General features: G+C 38.9%; 1 protein-coding gene across 1 annotated transcript in view; it reads right to left on the bottom strand.

Moving 5' to 3' along the window:
* The window catches only part of CACNB2 (calcium voltage-gated channel auxiliary subunit beta 2), a 269,905-nt gene that overhangs the window by 122,777 nt on the left and 129,497 nt on the right, over positions 1-17,631 (bottom strand).

The following is a 17,631-nucleotide window of genomic DNA, read 5'->3' as shown; positions in this document are numbered from 1 at the left end:
TTTACAAAATAGTAGTGGTTTAATCTGTCAGCCAAACTGGTCACTTCATGTTATATCAATTGCAAATTATGTTTCAAACAAGTAATAGCATCCAGAAAGTAAACAAAACATGCACCATTCCTGCATGGAGGTAAATAACAGACATAAGACACCGCTAGTGGAACGTAATAATGACTTGTCCAAGTTGATTGCCACTACTGATGCTGAATGAGTGTGGCTACATTCACTTATTAGTTTTAATGTAATTGCCTAAGGTTTACTGCACAGCGTTTTTAGTGTGAAACCACACCTGTCAATACTAGGCAAAGCTGGTGTCATCACCCATTATTTCACTTGTCTGATACAGCTCTTACAAGCAACTGAAATTTGGGTGGCGTAACTTGATTGCTCCCTTCTTGGATATGGCTCTCTACTAAATTTGGAAAAAAAAAACCCAAACAGCAGGAATGTCACAAGTGCTCCTACCATCAAGAATAAGGAAAACATATTGCTTTCTATGTATTAAAAATTATGGTGGGGTTTGGGGGTTGGGGGTTTTTTTGATAGTTTCACCAGCTTCTGTACTTTGGGCATGAATATGAAATCAGGGAGGATTGCAGTTCACATATACTCAACAGAGACTTAGGGCATTATTCAGACTGTCACCATAACTGACTTACATGTCACAAGTAATTCTCACTACAGACAGCACAAGCAGCCAGAGTCTGGCAGCTTGAACGGTAAATAAGCTGAATTGCTCATTGCTTTCTTGAATTGAAACATCATGACAGGTACCCAAGTCTATCTCAGGGCTCCACAAAGCAAATTTGTATATAGCTTTTATGGTTCAAGAGTTAAAAGTCTGCAAAAATGCCACCCCTGTTGAAGGTGTTTAAACTTAGCACAGCACTTCTGGATGACCGGTGCTCCACTCCCAGCTAAGTGACAGCCAGGGGGTTTTCTCTGTGCTTCCTTCCCTCAGTGGCTCAGTGTGGCATGGGACTGGCCAGCACAGGGACGACAGTGTCTCGCTGGTGCTGACCCTTGTAGTGAGGCGGTACAGACAAGAATCTTGTGATCCACATAGAAAGAGTGAGCACGGAAGTGGAAATGGGAGAGAGAGAAAAGTAGGTTGGAAAAAGGAGTCTGGCAGCGATGGGATGGGAGAGGTGGTGGGAATGGGAAGGGCAGAAAACCAGACTGCAGAATAAGGAAGGAAGCAGTGTGACTGCATGACCTACAGGGAGGAGATGCTAAAAGCCAGGCCAGAAGACACAAATTAAGATTAGGCAAGAAAAACATTCATGGTAGGCAAGGAACACAATAGGATTTGAAAAGACCTGCACAGGGACAGCTGGCTACCTGACTAGCCTAAAGCTAGGAGGTAATCAGGGAAGAGGGGAATGGTGAGGACCAGGCCAGAGATGTTGAGATGGGATGCCTAGGCCAAGATGGCTGATCAAGCAAATAGGGGCTACTGAAAAACCTGTAGGGTGGAGACTTCAGCAAGACACAAAGTTTAGGATAGCAACGGAACTGGGATAAAGGCAGACACTGTCAAAACCAAAGCAATGGCTTTATAAAAAAAAGAAGGTGGAAACAAAGCTAAGGGTGGAATTACTCCTTTCCTCCACTGATACTTTCCAGCAGGACGTGTACTTGAAGATGTATGACAGAGAGCTACACAGGTACACAAACGCAACTTGAAGAAGACTAAGCCTTGAGAACCAGCCTTCAGACTAAAGGAGAACAAACTACCTGGAGGCTTGACTGTGAGAGTCAAGACTACAGTCTGAAATGATGTGCAAATCACAAGAATAAAAGAAATCACTTCTTTAGCTTTCTACTGCACACAAGTACTTTTAGAGTAGCCCTTGTTTATCTGTAGAATCCAGGACAGCAATAGCAATATTAAACATCTGTTAACGGAGGCAAGCAGGTACAAATGCAGGTGTGTCAATATGCGTGGACTTTGTTCTGATTGTTTCTGTAAATTTTGTTCCTTTCGTAAAAATCTATTAACGTTTATAATACCTGCTGGGAGGGAGTAAAGAAGACAGAGCCAGATTCTTCTCAGTGGCTCCCAGTGAAAAGGCAAGTAGCAATGAGCATAGACTGAAATACAGGAAATTCCATTTAAACATAAGGATTTGTTGGTGCTGGTGATGGGGTTTGTTTTGTTGGGTTTTTTTATTTTACAGTGAGGGTGACTGATTGCCCAGGGAGGTTGTGGAGTCTCTGTCCTTGGAGATATTCAAAAGCCATCTGAACATGGACCTTGGCAACTGGCTCTAGGTGGCCTTGCTCTGAGCAGGTGACTGGACTAGCTCCACAGGTGCCTTCCTACCTCAACCACTCTGTGAAAATGTAACAAATTCATACCAAAAAAATCTGATTCACATTGATATTTTAGTGATTCCATCTCTCCATTTGGATTTTCAAAGATTAAGCATAATGACTTTTCAAATTATCTAGGAGGATAGCATTTAACTCTGGTATTTAAACTCTGACCCATGTCTTTCAAGCATAGCTATGAATTGTCTACACTATAAATAACTTTGTATATCATACTATTTCAACATAGTGCCTTTTGGAAAACAAACAGAAAAAGCTGCTGACATGGTTGTCAAGGTTAATAGACTAAACAGACCTTCCTCCATAAACAAGAATCTTTCAACTTGCATCCAACAGTAACAACAATTTTTGCTTCAGGAACTCTAATGGAAAGCAATTGACTCGCTCTTACCTAATTCAGATTCAAATTCAAATCCCAGTGAAGAATGTCAACAGCTTGTAACTCTCTTTTGCACAGCTAGCAACAAGAATTGTCTCTTGTAAACACAAGTGTTTCATTCTTAAGGGAACTTCGGCAATGCTCCTATTTTCATTTTTCATTTACCTGTGGCAAAAAACTCTGAAGAAGTTGTCCCCTTTCACATATGGGACCAAAGAGCAAGAGCCATTTTGCTTTAATTACCTACCATCCAAACTATCCTATCCCTCACAAGCACTAAATAATTACTTAACAGTGTTACTTAAATGGGAAAATGATGATTAGCAAGTAATTTTTCAGTTTTTCCTATGAATTTTAGCTCTCCCATTGATTTTCTGCCGTGGTGGTCAGGATAACTGTGGGCACCACACTTCCAGCAGCATAAACTGTGGCTTGCTTACATCTCCAGAAGTGTTATTGCCCTGAAAGAGCTACAGGAAGGATCTGAAGCCCAGACCTTCTTGTTCCTCTGAATATCAGCGCATTCTAAAGGACGGGTCTTTTCCAATTCTTCTCATTGCCATTGTTAGTCTCTGAAGGCAATATGGTGGTAACCACAGTGTCTTGGCAGTTAAGAACAACCAGGAAGTAAGACTCTGTGTTCTAAGAAACATCCAAGTGTTTTATGAAAATTATAGGACTGTCTCAGCAAGGGAAACTGAAAACAAGTTAACCCAGAAGAGTTAACAGTTTGATCATAGCACCACGCTGCTCCTATACTCTCATGACAGGTAAGTAATTCAGTTTGATTTTCCCAGACTCCTGCTAAACACCCCTATCTGTATGTTGGGGGGAGGGAAAGAGCGGGATGGAGGGGCCAGGATACAATTTGGACCTCCTCCTTCACTTCTTTTGAATGACACCTTACTTTCTTTTTAAAGCAGCCCCCCCAAAATAGCATGTTTTGGGTCAAGTTAAAAGGGGTTTTGTTTATTTGTTTGTTTGTTTTAATTTTCATATCAGCAGAAATGCTGGGCAGCATCCCAGAACATGGTGCAGATTCCAAACTATCAAGATGCTCCGTGTTCATCTGCAGCAGACTTTGTATTTCTTTTCTGAATGTATTAGGCTTTCATCTAGCCATAAAGTCAAAGTCCATCTCCTTCCATAAAATTCCATACATCGTGTAGGATGTTTGTAATTCTCCTTTACAGATGGTGTACAGCTGAAAAAGGCTTGATAAGTAACATTTTATTCTATGAGATTTAATTTAGGTATATAATAAACCAATGTCAACTAATTCAAAATGCAATAATGAAACACTTCCTTGAGATAAATGTCACATCTTAAACCTCAAAAACAAGCTTAAAATGAATGAATAATAAAATAAAATCTGAAAGTATGCCCATGGAACTATTGGAATGCTATTTAAACATTATTTTTAAACACTAAAGCTGCTTATCATTTGCAGATTGTTATTGGTTATTATGGTTACCATTCTCTAACACAATCCAATCTGCCTGCCGTTTTCTATTTCAGGATACAGCAGTGATAACATTAACAGCAGACTAAACTTCTCAACTTGGAAACATACATTAGGGGCACATGCTATCTCCTCCTGCACCGAAAGATAACACGAGTATGTTCTCACAGTGTCACAGAAATAACAAGCTGCCATTCTTCTTGCAGTCAGATGTTAAAACATTTAACCCAACTCACAATGAGTGTCAGGAACATAGCAAAGGTTTGAAACCGTTTGTATTATGGATACATAATACAAATACCTGTTGTATTATGGATCCTCTGCATCACTCACATATTGGAGAGGTGCTATAAATGCTACAAAGTTGGAAGATCTGCCCACAGGTGATTGTTCCCATGCGTGGGCAAGATTTTTTATTTTTCTTTTTTAAATGTAACGCAGAGTCATGGGGAACATTGTCTTCTTGTAGCCTTGCAGCAGTGAAGCACAGAGAATGGGGTTACAGACAGAAGGAACAAGTCAAAGTGCTCAACATGCCATTGCTGGTCTAGGATGCTCACACAAGTCTCCTGCAAATGAAGGTGCAGCCAAACACTTCTGAAACAGCTGTAAATTTTGTCAGAGCTTTAAGTGGTTGGAAAAAAATTTGTCTTCAACAACCACATTTAAAAGAAGTAACACCCTGAATTTAAAACAGAGATAATGTTCATTTTGCTATATTTATTAATTGCAAGGAGGGAAATTTCTGTGCTTTTGAGCACAAGAACGTCAATAACAGAACCAATCTTCACAGATAACACTAAGATCTTGAAGTAAAATATATAAAACTTACACATCCCTGGAAAAACAGCCTGTGATGGCTATAGTTCCTTAAAAAATGCAGCTTTCCACTGAAAAGTTACTAATTTAACTCTATAATGTCACCACTACATGCTGCTACACTGGCTGCTACATTAAATAAACACTGGGATTTAATCGCAGTGAAAGGCTTGTAACTCTCACACTCAGCACATCTGCTTCTGGGTGTACTGAAATTTTTCAAGTGCCATGAGCAGCTCGATGATCGCCAGATGCTGACCTCCCAGAGCCGGTGACTGAGGAGTAACTTTGGCTTGTAGCTGCACACAGGAGCTACCGCAAACTACTAGGGATATTAACCATCTCTGGCTACGGCCACGTCCTGAAAACTGCTCGAGTTACAGGTTGTCCTCTGGGTACCATCGCTGTGCAATTCCCATACTCAGGACATTGACTTATCAACTGATACTTCACAGAGGAGAGGTCCGAGACCTTGATCCTTTAAACTGTTTTGGTTTTTAAAATGAGGTAATAATCCATGTACCAAGGCCAACCATATCTCAAAATCACATTTATAAAAGTGCTTGTAAAACTTGAGCTGTTGATACCTCCAAATTCTGTTCTCATTTCAGAAACAAAAGTGCATCTGATCAGTAGAGCCACAACAGCAGGCCACAGGAGGCATTTTGGCACACATTGCATTTGTTTATGCATTTTTGGCAGAAGCCATCATTCCACAATTCCATCAATTTAAGTTATTGATTCTCACAAAATGTTGTGGTTTCTTTGGCCTCATCACTTCTTCAAATCTCAGTTCCCATTTCTCATTTTTACTATGTTTGAAACCTCTAATGCTTGCATTTTTGACAATCCTAAAAGCTTTATTAATTATGTTTAATTTTTGGTGAAGACTGGCTTGTACAATTTAACAAGCTCCAGCAAAATGAGTCCTGGTGAAATGTGAAAGCTGGAAAACTTGTCTCTGCAGAAAGGACTATGTATCACTTGAGACCCACTTCAGAGTTCAGAATAGGAATTGAGTGGAATTAAGGCAGCACATGTGCTGTTGTAACGGCCTCTCTCACCTAGGAGGATGGGTGTCACCCTGGCACTGCAGAAACATACTTCAGTTTAATGAGCAGGGAGCCAGCTGCATAACCCTGGATAATAACTCTCAGTGCGTTGTGGTGAACACAGTCAGAAGAACCAGTATGTTAGCTAAGCGGAGTCAATAGTTTGCAATGTAATGGATGAAATACATACAGTAAGTTGTTCCTTACAGAGAACTACTTCAACATCTTACAAAGACATTTTCAGAACTGCCCTGACAAGATACAGCATGAAGGTAAAATACTTTTAGTCAATCTTTCTTGTCCACTCAAATTAACAGAATCTTGGTAGCAGGGAGTAAGAACATGAGTACTTAGGGCAGGGTGGAAAGGTCTTCCCTCTCCTCTGCTGAAATGATACATATTTTTTCCCAGTTATATTCTCCTAGGTTGGCGTAAAAATGTGATTTTTCAATTACATTTTTCTGTTTGGTACATTTTTTCCCCTCCCTCTTGCTACGATTCACAATCAGTGTTCATAAAAAGAATGCTCTGAAAAGCCTGGTTCCCCTGTGCTGACAATACTGAAAGCTCACGCATCAAACCAAAGAGCATACTTCAAAGTGCATTTCTATGTCGGGCTTGCCTTCTCTGTCTGAGACTGCAAGGCTCTGATAGTCCAAGAAAGGCACTCCAGCATTTTCTACATCCCGGCTAGAGTTTTAAAGGTGAACCTGTTCATGCGATTCAGCAGTCATCCCCCACTACCTTTTTCAGGTTCAAATCCATGATACTAAGGTGAGTTGGGTGCAGATTTCTGAAGTCACTGAGAAACTCCTCCTAAGTACAAAAAATTTACCAGACAATTGATTTACCATGATGAAAAAAGTCAGTAATATAAGAATTCTGATCAAATCCATAACTGTTGATCTTAATATGGTAGGGACCTATAAAAAGACAGTATTTTGAATTCCAAGGTACAAGAATTTCTCCTCTCCTAAATTCATAAAACTGAACCTAAGTTGTATATCGTGTTGTGCATGACACGAATGGAATAATGGATTTACACCAAACCAGCATCAATGCAGAAAGTTGCTTTTAAAATTTAAGGAGGAAATTATTCTCACAAGTAGTTTAGTTCAGACACCATAAGCTTCCCCTAAAATGAAAGACTTCTGCCATTACGACGCTAGTTGCTTTGTTTACGTCTATACAAATTCTAATGAAGCTGGGAGATCCATGTGAAAGCACAGCGATAGAACCCAATCAAATTTTCATGTCAGAAAATATTCAGCCAGAAAATATCATGATGTTCTGGGAACTCACTAATTTACTTTGAATTTGGCAGAAAGTTATCGAAGTGCTTAATTTGAAAATGACTTTTCTAGCATTCCACCATAGCATAAGCTATTGAAACTATTATATAATTAAGCATTACCCTGTTTCTTACATGCCAAAGTGACTCTCTTTCCAAGATGAACTGGAAATATTGCTGAAAAGCAGTATTTTAAAAGTTCAAACATTATTTTTTCCAATGCCTTATATATATTTATTTACTAGTTTCTAGAAAGCAAATACTGAAGAGATTACTCTTTCAAATAACACTATGATTTGCAAATACTTGTTACATTGTTACCTTATTAAAAGGCAAGAAAGATATGCATATTTTATTATCATATAATGATAAAGCATATGTGAATGTGACATAAAAAGAAACCACCAGAAACTTTCAAATAAAAACCAGTCACTGAACAGTGCTTAAACAAATAAGAAAAATCATACAATCATAGAATAGTTTGGGTTGGAAGGGGCCTTTAAAGGTCATCTAGTCCAACACCCCAGTCAAAAGACTCTTAATAAGAGGGAAAAATGTAAAGCCCAAGCATGTCTGGGTCACACAGATTTTCAAAGAAACTCTACCCTGATGAACTGAGTGAACTGAGCTGCTGAACTGGCTACTTACAAGACTGTGCTGAATTGCATAGAAACAATAATACACACTTGACTGAGGAGTTCGTCAGACTGAGAAGACACTAAGTTACAACTATTGCAACTGTGAGCCAGTCTTTCTACTGACATCCTTTGATCAGAATGAGCCTACTCAAAGTGAAATTTAACTTTTAAACCTAGAATTGCTAGCAGAGCTTTAAAATGATATTTTTTTCTGATACTAATATTCTACCAATACTATTAACTAACAAGCTAATAATTTTTAAGGCATGAATATTCTAAATCATCAATCTGTCAGCATCCTTTCGACAGCCTCAAAACATTCAGAAAAAAATAGACATTTATATCCACTGAAATACTGCAAAATGCAATGTATCGTTAATGATGAGCTGAAGAAAAACAAGTTGTTTTGTGAACAGCAGAAGTAATGAAGCCTGGATTCCCACACACACCTCCACAATACCTTCAGCTTGCTCTCATTTTCCCTACACACCACATGTTCTGTACCCTTGGTTCCCCTCCCCTCCCCAAACTTCCCTTCCCTTGCCTCCAGTTGCTCGTTGAACAAAAGTCAGCATTTTTTTCAGCTACTCTGGAGTTAAACTTGTGCTCATGGGCTGGCTGAGTGATATCTTTTGGATGCCAGAGGAGCCCAGAGAGTGCCTTGACTCTCACACACTGGCATGTCAAGCAAATGGCTTTAACAGCTCCGTCCAGCCCCCAAGAAGGTCTGTTATAAGCACACAGTACTTCTGAGACCTCTGCAAGACTGATTTAAATTGGCCATTGGATTGAAGTTACTGAGAAGCACAACTAACAGATGGAAAGTGGGATTGCATAAATCTTGTCTTAGGAAATCAACCTAAAAAATCAGAGCTGTTATACAAAGACTGTCCATAAGCTTTAATATTCAGCAGCTTGTTCAAATATAAGATGATGGCATGAGCAGCAATGTAAACATTTAGTCTCTCAGTCAGTATGGAGAATTTTCAAACTATCTTTTTCACAGAACATGGGTTCCTGTTATTAAGCAGTTGCAAGTACGATAGAAACCACAGGCTTCCATGCAGTGTACATGCAGCACCAGTGGCGCATAAAAATTTGCAAAGAAATACTGTACTTATAACAAAGGACTTTAGGGATCAGTAATTAAAAAATTCCAAAAAGTCATATGTGTATATGTAATTAGAAAACCTATTCTGAAAATTATAACATCTTCTATATTTTGGCCTATAGGGAAAAAAAAAAAAAGAGTTAAAATAAAGCAGCCCAGTAGTATAATAGCCTCCAAAATGGATATCTGAATGCAATGGAAGATTCAAGGCACTTTACCTCCCCTCTTTTTACACCCTTTTTATGCTGCACTTCCACACTCTCCATCCTGGGAAGCAAATAGAATTCACCCTTTCAAGTTTATGAATTCCTAGGCTCGTTCACTGCAAGTTGAAAACTGAATAAAAAAAATAGCAGCAGCAATTATATATTCCACTGTTGCTAAAAACATAAATTCAGGAAAATCTGGGTAAATTGGTAAAAGGCAGGATGTCACTTCTGTGCGTAGTGGGTGAGGTAAGGACAAAATTAAAGCCTTAGGAGACCATAAGGAATTACTGTGCCTAATGTGCTTACACTTTCTGGCAGTTACCAAAGTTTCCATATTGAAGAATTTCTATGTCACAAGGACTGTGTTGGTGGTGAAAATGTGTCAGTGGTTATGCAATAAGTATTATTTTATTTCATCCTACTGTGACATTTTAATTGACTTGAATGCTTCAGGGGTCAACTTGTTACAAGGAACATCCTGAAATCTGGCAATTCAGAAAAAAATACCCATTAAATAGTTATCTGAATTTCTGTTCAATTATGCAATTTGTATCTACTTTGGATGCAACAACTGTCATCAACAGACTATCAACAATAGTCAATTTACTTAATTATACATGCCAAGAAATATGAAAGAGAAAGTTCTCAAGCTATATCTCCCTTTTAATCTTCCCAATCTTCCCATTACTTCCCCCTCAGCTATTTAAACAATTCCTTTTTCAATTAGATAAATGTTTGAGGACTAGTATCACTAAAAACAAGCTCATTTGCAAGCACAGGTTCCTGTAAAATGCTTCTGAACAAGAAATTACTACAGCCAAATTCACATTAGCAAAGCTAAATGGTCTTCTTCCCCTCATGACACATCTAGAAACTAGGATAGAAACTAAGGAAACAGGAAAATGGTCATCAACCACCACTTTAAAAAAAAGGTTGACCAAATGTTCAGAAATCTACCTAACATACACGGCTGAATCCCTTCAGCCAAATTTTATTCCTTTCTGCCTGTGTTCCACTTCTCCTGTCCTGCTTTGTTGCTGCTTCTCAGTTCACAAGGGCTGTACATCCAACAGCACCGCTCCCTGTGATCCCCTTACCCTGTCAAACAGTAACTTCTTCCTCTGTCCACCAGGACTTCTATGACTATGCCAAATAGAGTTTGGACTTCTTCATGGTGTGATATGAGGGAAAAGCTTCGTTTTAGTCTATAGCCCAGATAAATCAAACTCACCTTCCCCTTGATGACATTATTTGATGACTAGTAGACAGAAAGATGAAAATGTTGCATGGAAACGTGGACATTATTTGTGCTAAGTTCTAACATCAGGTAGCTTCTCTTTAGGAAAACAATATTTTCCAATTTTTTTTTTTTTCATTTTACACCCTATTCCCATGATAAAAGTTATTCTCCAATTTTTCTCCATTTATGATTCTGTTGGGATTGTCAGAGAACCCCAAAACACATTAATTCATCAGAACTCTTAAGAACTGCTTGGAAAAGATATATATTAAAACTTAAAGACTTAAGCTTTTAACTGTACTAATTACATAAGGAAAGGCTAAAGGCAGCTATAGCTACAGTTGGACTCGATGATGTTAAGGGTCTTTTCCAACCTAAATGATTCTGTGATTCTACTAGTAGCTGATTTCTGCTGTTCTGAACATCCATGCTGAAAACAAGTCCAGTGGAATTGTATATGGCAGTTGTATTCCTTCTTACTTCATGGCACACTTCCTATAAGACCCATTGTTGCATTATTCCCCCCATGAACATATGAGCATGTTGGAATTTGAGTAAAGAGAAGTTGTCCATAAGAGGAGGATAGAATGGATGTTAGCAATAACTACTCAGCTTCCTATGCGCAGATCCCTAAATAATCCAGGAATAGGAATGATCCAAATCTGATTTCCTTCTAGAAGAAAGATGTGGAGCAGCTGTTACACAAGACACTGTCCCTGGGTTTTCTCAGAATAACTCTGGAAAGCTACTGCCATGCCTATGGTACGCTTCTTTCACTGCAACTATACTCAAATCTCTCATAAAGGTTATAGAAAGCAGCAAGTTTAAGCCAAACATTTGGCTTAAGTTTATGCCTATTTTACTTTTATTATTTTAATCTCCATTCTTTGTTTTCTACAGTGTAAAAAAGAAAACAAAGCATGTCCAATTATAACTTTTAAAAAAATATTTGTCATCTATTTATCTTTTATTTCACAAGCACAGCTGTAGTGGGATATCTGCTACCGTAAGTCCCTGGCCCCAGGATACACGTACCTGGCCAAAGGCTGCCAAACCAAAACTCATGAGCATGTTACAACCTCACCCAAATAAAAAATAATACAGTGTAACATTTGTGTCTATAAAGAGAATGTACTTCAAACTACTGCCAGCAGAGAGTCCCATTGCTCTCCTATTGAGGAGAAAACAATTTAGCACAGTCTCCCAAAACACGGAACAAACAGCAATCTACTTCTTTTTAACTATTTTAACAGGGTTATAGACAAAAGCGCTCTCAGCAACAGCCACCTGTGAATGCTTTCCCTTCCCCTCAACTCTACTTTTTGCAGTTTTTCAATGTGATAGCAAGTTAGCATGTTTTTAAAAAGCAAGCTCAAAAGTATAATTTGGACTTCCACGAAAAGGCTGGCACATTTTTTCAACAACATTTGAGCTTGGCTAGATGAGAGCGAAGTGAAACAGTTTAACTGTAATTAACTTAACTTGCAAGCCAGCCTGTACATTGCATTGTAAAATTAAAGGGCTCCCAAGCATCTGGCCTGCACTCCTTCAACATATGCTTACCCCAGGAGTAATGTGCTTAGTTTGAGGAGACATCAGGCGTCTGTCAAGCATGTCAGCCTTGCCCCAAGCAGGCCAGCCCTTCCAGCAGCAGCAACGCTTCTTACAGGAGCAAAACCTCCGACGCAAAGCAGTGCACCAGCGAAAACTTCAGCAAATCAGCCTGCATTAACCATTATTCAAGTTCCTTGTCCGTCTAAGGCCTGGTTTGAAGTGCGCAGCTTTTGTTTATATGGAGCGATACTGTTTGCTGGCGATTTCTCTCAGCTGTTGATCTGATTCAGTCCCTATGTTAGGTTACAGCTCAGCAGAGAACCCGTCACCATCAATTACCAAGGAGGAGTGGGAGGGCTCCACGCTCCCGGTGACGTCAGCCACTTTAGGAACGAAGCCTGCACACTTGCTGGAGTAACGTAACATTTTATTAATGTCAGCTGCATGCCTTGCAGCACGCATGGCCTCCTGTTAACATACAACAACTGGCTATGCACCCAGAAGCAAATCATGGAGAAGTATCTGGACACAAACACTGGATAACTGGGCTTCTTGATGTTTGCGGGTATGGATTTTTCTTCTTTGTTTTTCCCCCTCCTGAACAGGGATTATAGGCACTGGTATTTCAAGTTGGAAATCTCCCCTGTAAAAGGGAAATTACGCTTGACCATAATTAAGGTAGAATATATATTATGATAGAAGATACATTCAAATGAACCTTAATCATGGTTCTTTATAAAAATTATCATCCTAAAAATAACCTCATTAGACGCATCAGCGTGGCAGTACTTCCATATGTTAGCCGGTCCACTGAAATCATCAGGGAAACTCACATGCATAATATCATTGACCCTAATGAGTTTAAGAGTTTGCAAGATTAGGGTCAACCAGCTTAAAATAAGAGTATAGGTGAAATGTAAATAAAAAGAATGAAGGATACATGTCTGTATTGGTCAGAGGCTTCTGGAAGTGTAGTAAAGAGGAGTAAGGAGCAGGCAGCAACAGGTAGGGAATGGTATGAACAGAGAAAGAGCTGCGGAGAAGCAGCTTTCTGCTCCTGCTACCACAGAGATAATAAATGATGAGGCAGTGACTCCTGAGAGATAGCAACAAGCACAAACATATTTTTTTTTGGCTTCAGCTGCTCAGTGAGCTAGGCAATCTTCTTCTCTACTTACACCTCGAAACTGGTCTTTAATAGGCATGCTAGACAAGCAAAGTCATAAAGTCAAAACTCTGGTCTATAAGAGCTGAAAACAGTGCCTATTTCCAAAGGCCCAAACTCTTGACACTGACTTTGTAAGTAGACTCTGTAAAGTCGACAGTAGTTGGAGAGGGAAGGACAGACCCCACCTACATGTCTTACAGTAAGAATCAAAACAGATTTTTTTTGTTTTTTAGATGATGACTTCAGACTGGCTTCCATTTGTATTAACTGGTTTCTACACATATTTTCACACAGCCACTTTTAAGATGTACCAAGGTCAATATAAAGTTATCCTCTTCCCTCCCCCCATCACTCAAAATGTGATTTCTTATTTATATTAGCTGCATACCATATTGTTAACAATTCTAACTCACTGAAACTAGAAGTGACTTTTGGTTGATACATGATCAGGTGGTTGTGGGGTTTTTTTGCAAGGGGAGTCTGGGAATGCGGGATTGTTAAAATTTTACCAGTGTTTCAGAAACCAGTATTCATGTTAGATCCAGTTCAGGTGCCAAAATAGAATTAAAAAAGTAGAAACCTTGCATAAGTTTTTGATGATAGCCAAATATTTACTTCTCATGAAATAGATATTTGTATTTACCTGAAATAGATTCAGCAAAGAAAAATACACAGAACATTGACAACCTCTTGTATAATTTATTTTGACTTCCATAAGGCACTTCTAGGATGCATTATTAAACTGGAAATGTTGAAACAACTACTGTTTTCAGAGGAAGCAAACTTCAGTGAATACAATTTTAGAAGGCTGTGAGAAGTATAGCAATTTCTGATGCAATACTGTATTAATAACGTTTTGGGTTTTTTTACAGTGCAATTACTGAGCTAGCTTTTTGGCAAAATTATTATCCTTAAAAAGTTTAACACATGCTGTGGGACACAAATACCTTGGGGCAAATCAGCACTACTCTGAAGAATACACAATCACAGTCCCAGCTGGAATATCGCAATTAGGACAGGGCAGCTCTGAATCCAGAGGCTTATTTTCTGCCCTTCAGCAGATTTTACAGAATACTGAAACTAAGCTTGCAAGACCAGGCTGTCATCATGGCAAATTTTGGCATCACAATATTGAAACAAAAGAACTTTATACTAGAAAACAGAGTCATAATATGATTTAAACTGGAGAAACTGCAACAGAGAAATTCCCTGGTACCAATCATAAAGTTTCAAAACCTCCCTAAGTCTTCTAGCCATAGAATACAAACCACTTCTTTTTCTTTTTTTTTTCTTTTTAACTTCTGAGTAGCAGACAGTCACAAAACTAGTGTGTAGTAAATGCTAGATTGCTTCTGCCCTTTTTTACCCAAGAGGGTGAATTTTCACCTATGAAGTACCAGGTCTGTTAAAAGCTGCGTGCTGTGTGTAACCTGACAAATTAATTGAGGTGCCTTAGAACAAAAGTGAGTGACCTTCAGCCACTTACAGAAAAATATAAGGTCTTTTAATTGTCAAGAGAACATGAACACAATTCATCCAGCGATTACTATTTTCATTCATTCTTTAATCTTGTATAGCACTAATGGAGAAGTAGCTTTAATGTTAAATATTAATATTCTGTATTTACACAGTGTTTTCATCAGAAGTCTCAATCAATTTTGAACATAACCTTATGAAATTTTACTATATTTGGACTATAAATGCCATTAAGCACATAGGAGAATAGAAGCACTGATTGACTACTCATTCTCAGTGACATACTAATAGCAGCTTGCTTGTGAATGTTTAAGGTTTTTTTGGTTTGGTTTGGTTTTTTTAGTTTAGCAAATCAAGGTATCTGGACTCTGCCTCTTTCCATCCCAAACTGAAAATGAATGTCTGTCTAAAAAACTTCTTCTTGACAAACCAGATCATAAATGAGTTGTTAGAGATCACAACAGTCAATAGCTCAGAAATAATAAAATCTTAGACATATGAGTAATTTTTGTCATCACCAAGTTATTGTGCATCAGCTGATCCATATGTGGACATGTGGGCACTCAGCATATGGCAAACAAATTAAGGCAATTTATTGTAATTCTGCCTCATTATGGATTATGTTATCTGGCATTTGCTGATGGATAAATGCATGAACTTGTAATGCACAGCAACTTGTCAATCCACATCTCTAAATCTAATATATATTTATACAGGACGATCCTTCTGTTTCTCATTTCGTTCCCATTTTAAAGGCAGGTACTGCATTTGTTTTTCTTCAGTTACCTGAGATATCAAATTTACTTTTGTTCAGTCATCGGGTACCTCACCAATCTTGCACAGTTTCTCAAAAGATAACTTCATGTTTCTGAGATTCCTCAGCCAACTCTTTAGGTATCCCATACAAAGATCTCAGGTTGAGTTAAGTATGGTCCAAGCTGTTCCCTTTCCCTATTTGAAGGTGAGTATTTATCCCTTTGCCATTCAAATAAGTTACATGTATTACCAGCTCTTCTCACCTGGCAAGAGTCAACTTTAGAAGACTTTCCTTTCCCCTTTGAGAAGACCCAAAGTCTTCCCAAAAGACATCAAGGTATTAAAATCACTCATTTATGTAATATGACAGGACAGCAGAACTCTGTATATGCCTACGCAAAGTTGATATATATGAATTTTGACATCTACAAAATTTTTGTTGAAAAGACAGATGATAAATTAGTCAAAGCTCACACAGTCAACAGTTCAGTAGCAAACAGACCCAAACTCAGATTTCCTAAATTGCTGCAACAGCCTTTCCACAGAAAACACTCAAAACCACCCTGACGGCAGGAGACCGCTCAGTTCCCTTGTTCATGTCAAAGCTCATGAAGGTTTCTCAGGTTCATCATTCTCTCCCAGAGCTTTACCAAAGGGCCAGTCTGCTTGGTGTTTTGCACACTAACTGAACAGGGCTGCTCACGCAGCAGAGTCCCAGGTGAGATGCTGAGAGAGTGGCTGGTTGATACTTCTAGCAGAAGACAGTAACCCAGCCGCTCACCCAGCATGGTGGGAGCTGAGCTGTAGGATAGACGGCTGCTTCCCAAGTACACTGCCCAGTTTGAGTAAGGGACATGAACAGGGTCTCCCACCACCAAGGAAAAGTTTCTTCACTACCAGATATAAAGTTAATGTCTTGTTTTTTCTCTCTGTGGCCAATGAAAAGTCAACTATTTTCTATAAGTGGAAAAGGGTTCAAGATGAAAAATTCATCACAGAATAAAGGACAAAATTCTGTAATGCCTAAATATCGCAAAATAGGTTTGAAGGTTTGAAACAGGTGAGTACTCAAACCAGCAAGATTAGTGGTTATAGCACACAGGGAAGATTTTTTTTTTTTTTTTTTTTTTTTTTTAATAAGGGCAAGCTGACTTGGTTAGACACCTACTGAGAGAAAAAGATTCACATCCATGTTTTACAATTAAAATACACGATAAGAGTGCCTGGCTTACCAAGAACTGCACCTTCATATTCCCCATTTTTGACCAGCTAACTTGAGGAATTTGCCTTGCAAACTGTTACTCTTGAGACCAACAGTTGCATCTGAGAGCAAACTGTTGCATCTTCATGGATGCTGATCTTCCTGACTTCAGGTACATGCTACTTTACCAAAAATCAATTTAATGGAAAATGTGGAATTCCACCGGCCTAAATACACTCCCACTCTTATATGACACTGCCTTACTGCAAGGTCCACAAAGCAGGATCAGTGCGCAACAGTACTTTTAGGTTAAGCGTTGGTTAGGAAAGCAGGATTCATAGAGCTCCTGCAGTTCATTTTAATTTCTGCAGAGAAGGAACTTCAGCACTAGGTGAAAATTTAAGTTCCTGATGGCACTAAAAGATGTGTTAGGAACCTTACAGGAATCTGAATGCAGCATATAAAACATAAACATCACATAAAACAGCTAAACTAACAATTTCAATAAGTAAGCCGCACTGCTGAGGGTGGAGCTCTTGGCCCTCCCCTCTTGCCCCCATCCCTGGTACCTCCCCTCTGCTGGTCCCAGCACTTGTCGGACCCGTACATGACGAGAGTGACACACCTAGCCTAGCAGGAAACTACCTGTTTGAGTTTTTTTCTTTTTTGCATTTTTTTTCCTGCCAGGCCCGTAAGACGAAATAGCTATTGGGAACAAAACAGGGGAAAAGATGCTGGTAGCGGTGGGGCAACAAGCCTCCACCACCCAAACCTCACTGCGAAGCATTACAAGATAACCCACCAAGGGCCTAACTCCCTTTGTGAATTTAATTTCTATTTTGTAATGCATAGTGATAGCTATGCAATGCAGTGCTGTATCAGTTTAAAGGCAGAAAGACATCTACTTCAAAACAAGTATCTCATACTCAAAACATTAATAA

This window comes from Aquila chrysaetos, chromosome 3, assembly GCF_900496995.4.
Source record: "Aquila chrysaetos chrysaetos chromosome 3, bAquChr1.4, whole genome shotgun sequence".
Lineage (NCBI taxonomy): Eukaryota > Metazoa > Chordata > Aves > Accipitriformes > Accipitridae > Aquila > Aquila chrysaetos.
The sequence above is the reverse complement of the archived record's forward strand: the minus strand, read 5'-3'. Positions and strand labels throughout refer to the sequence as shown.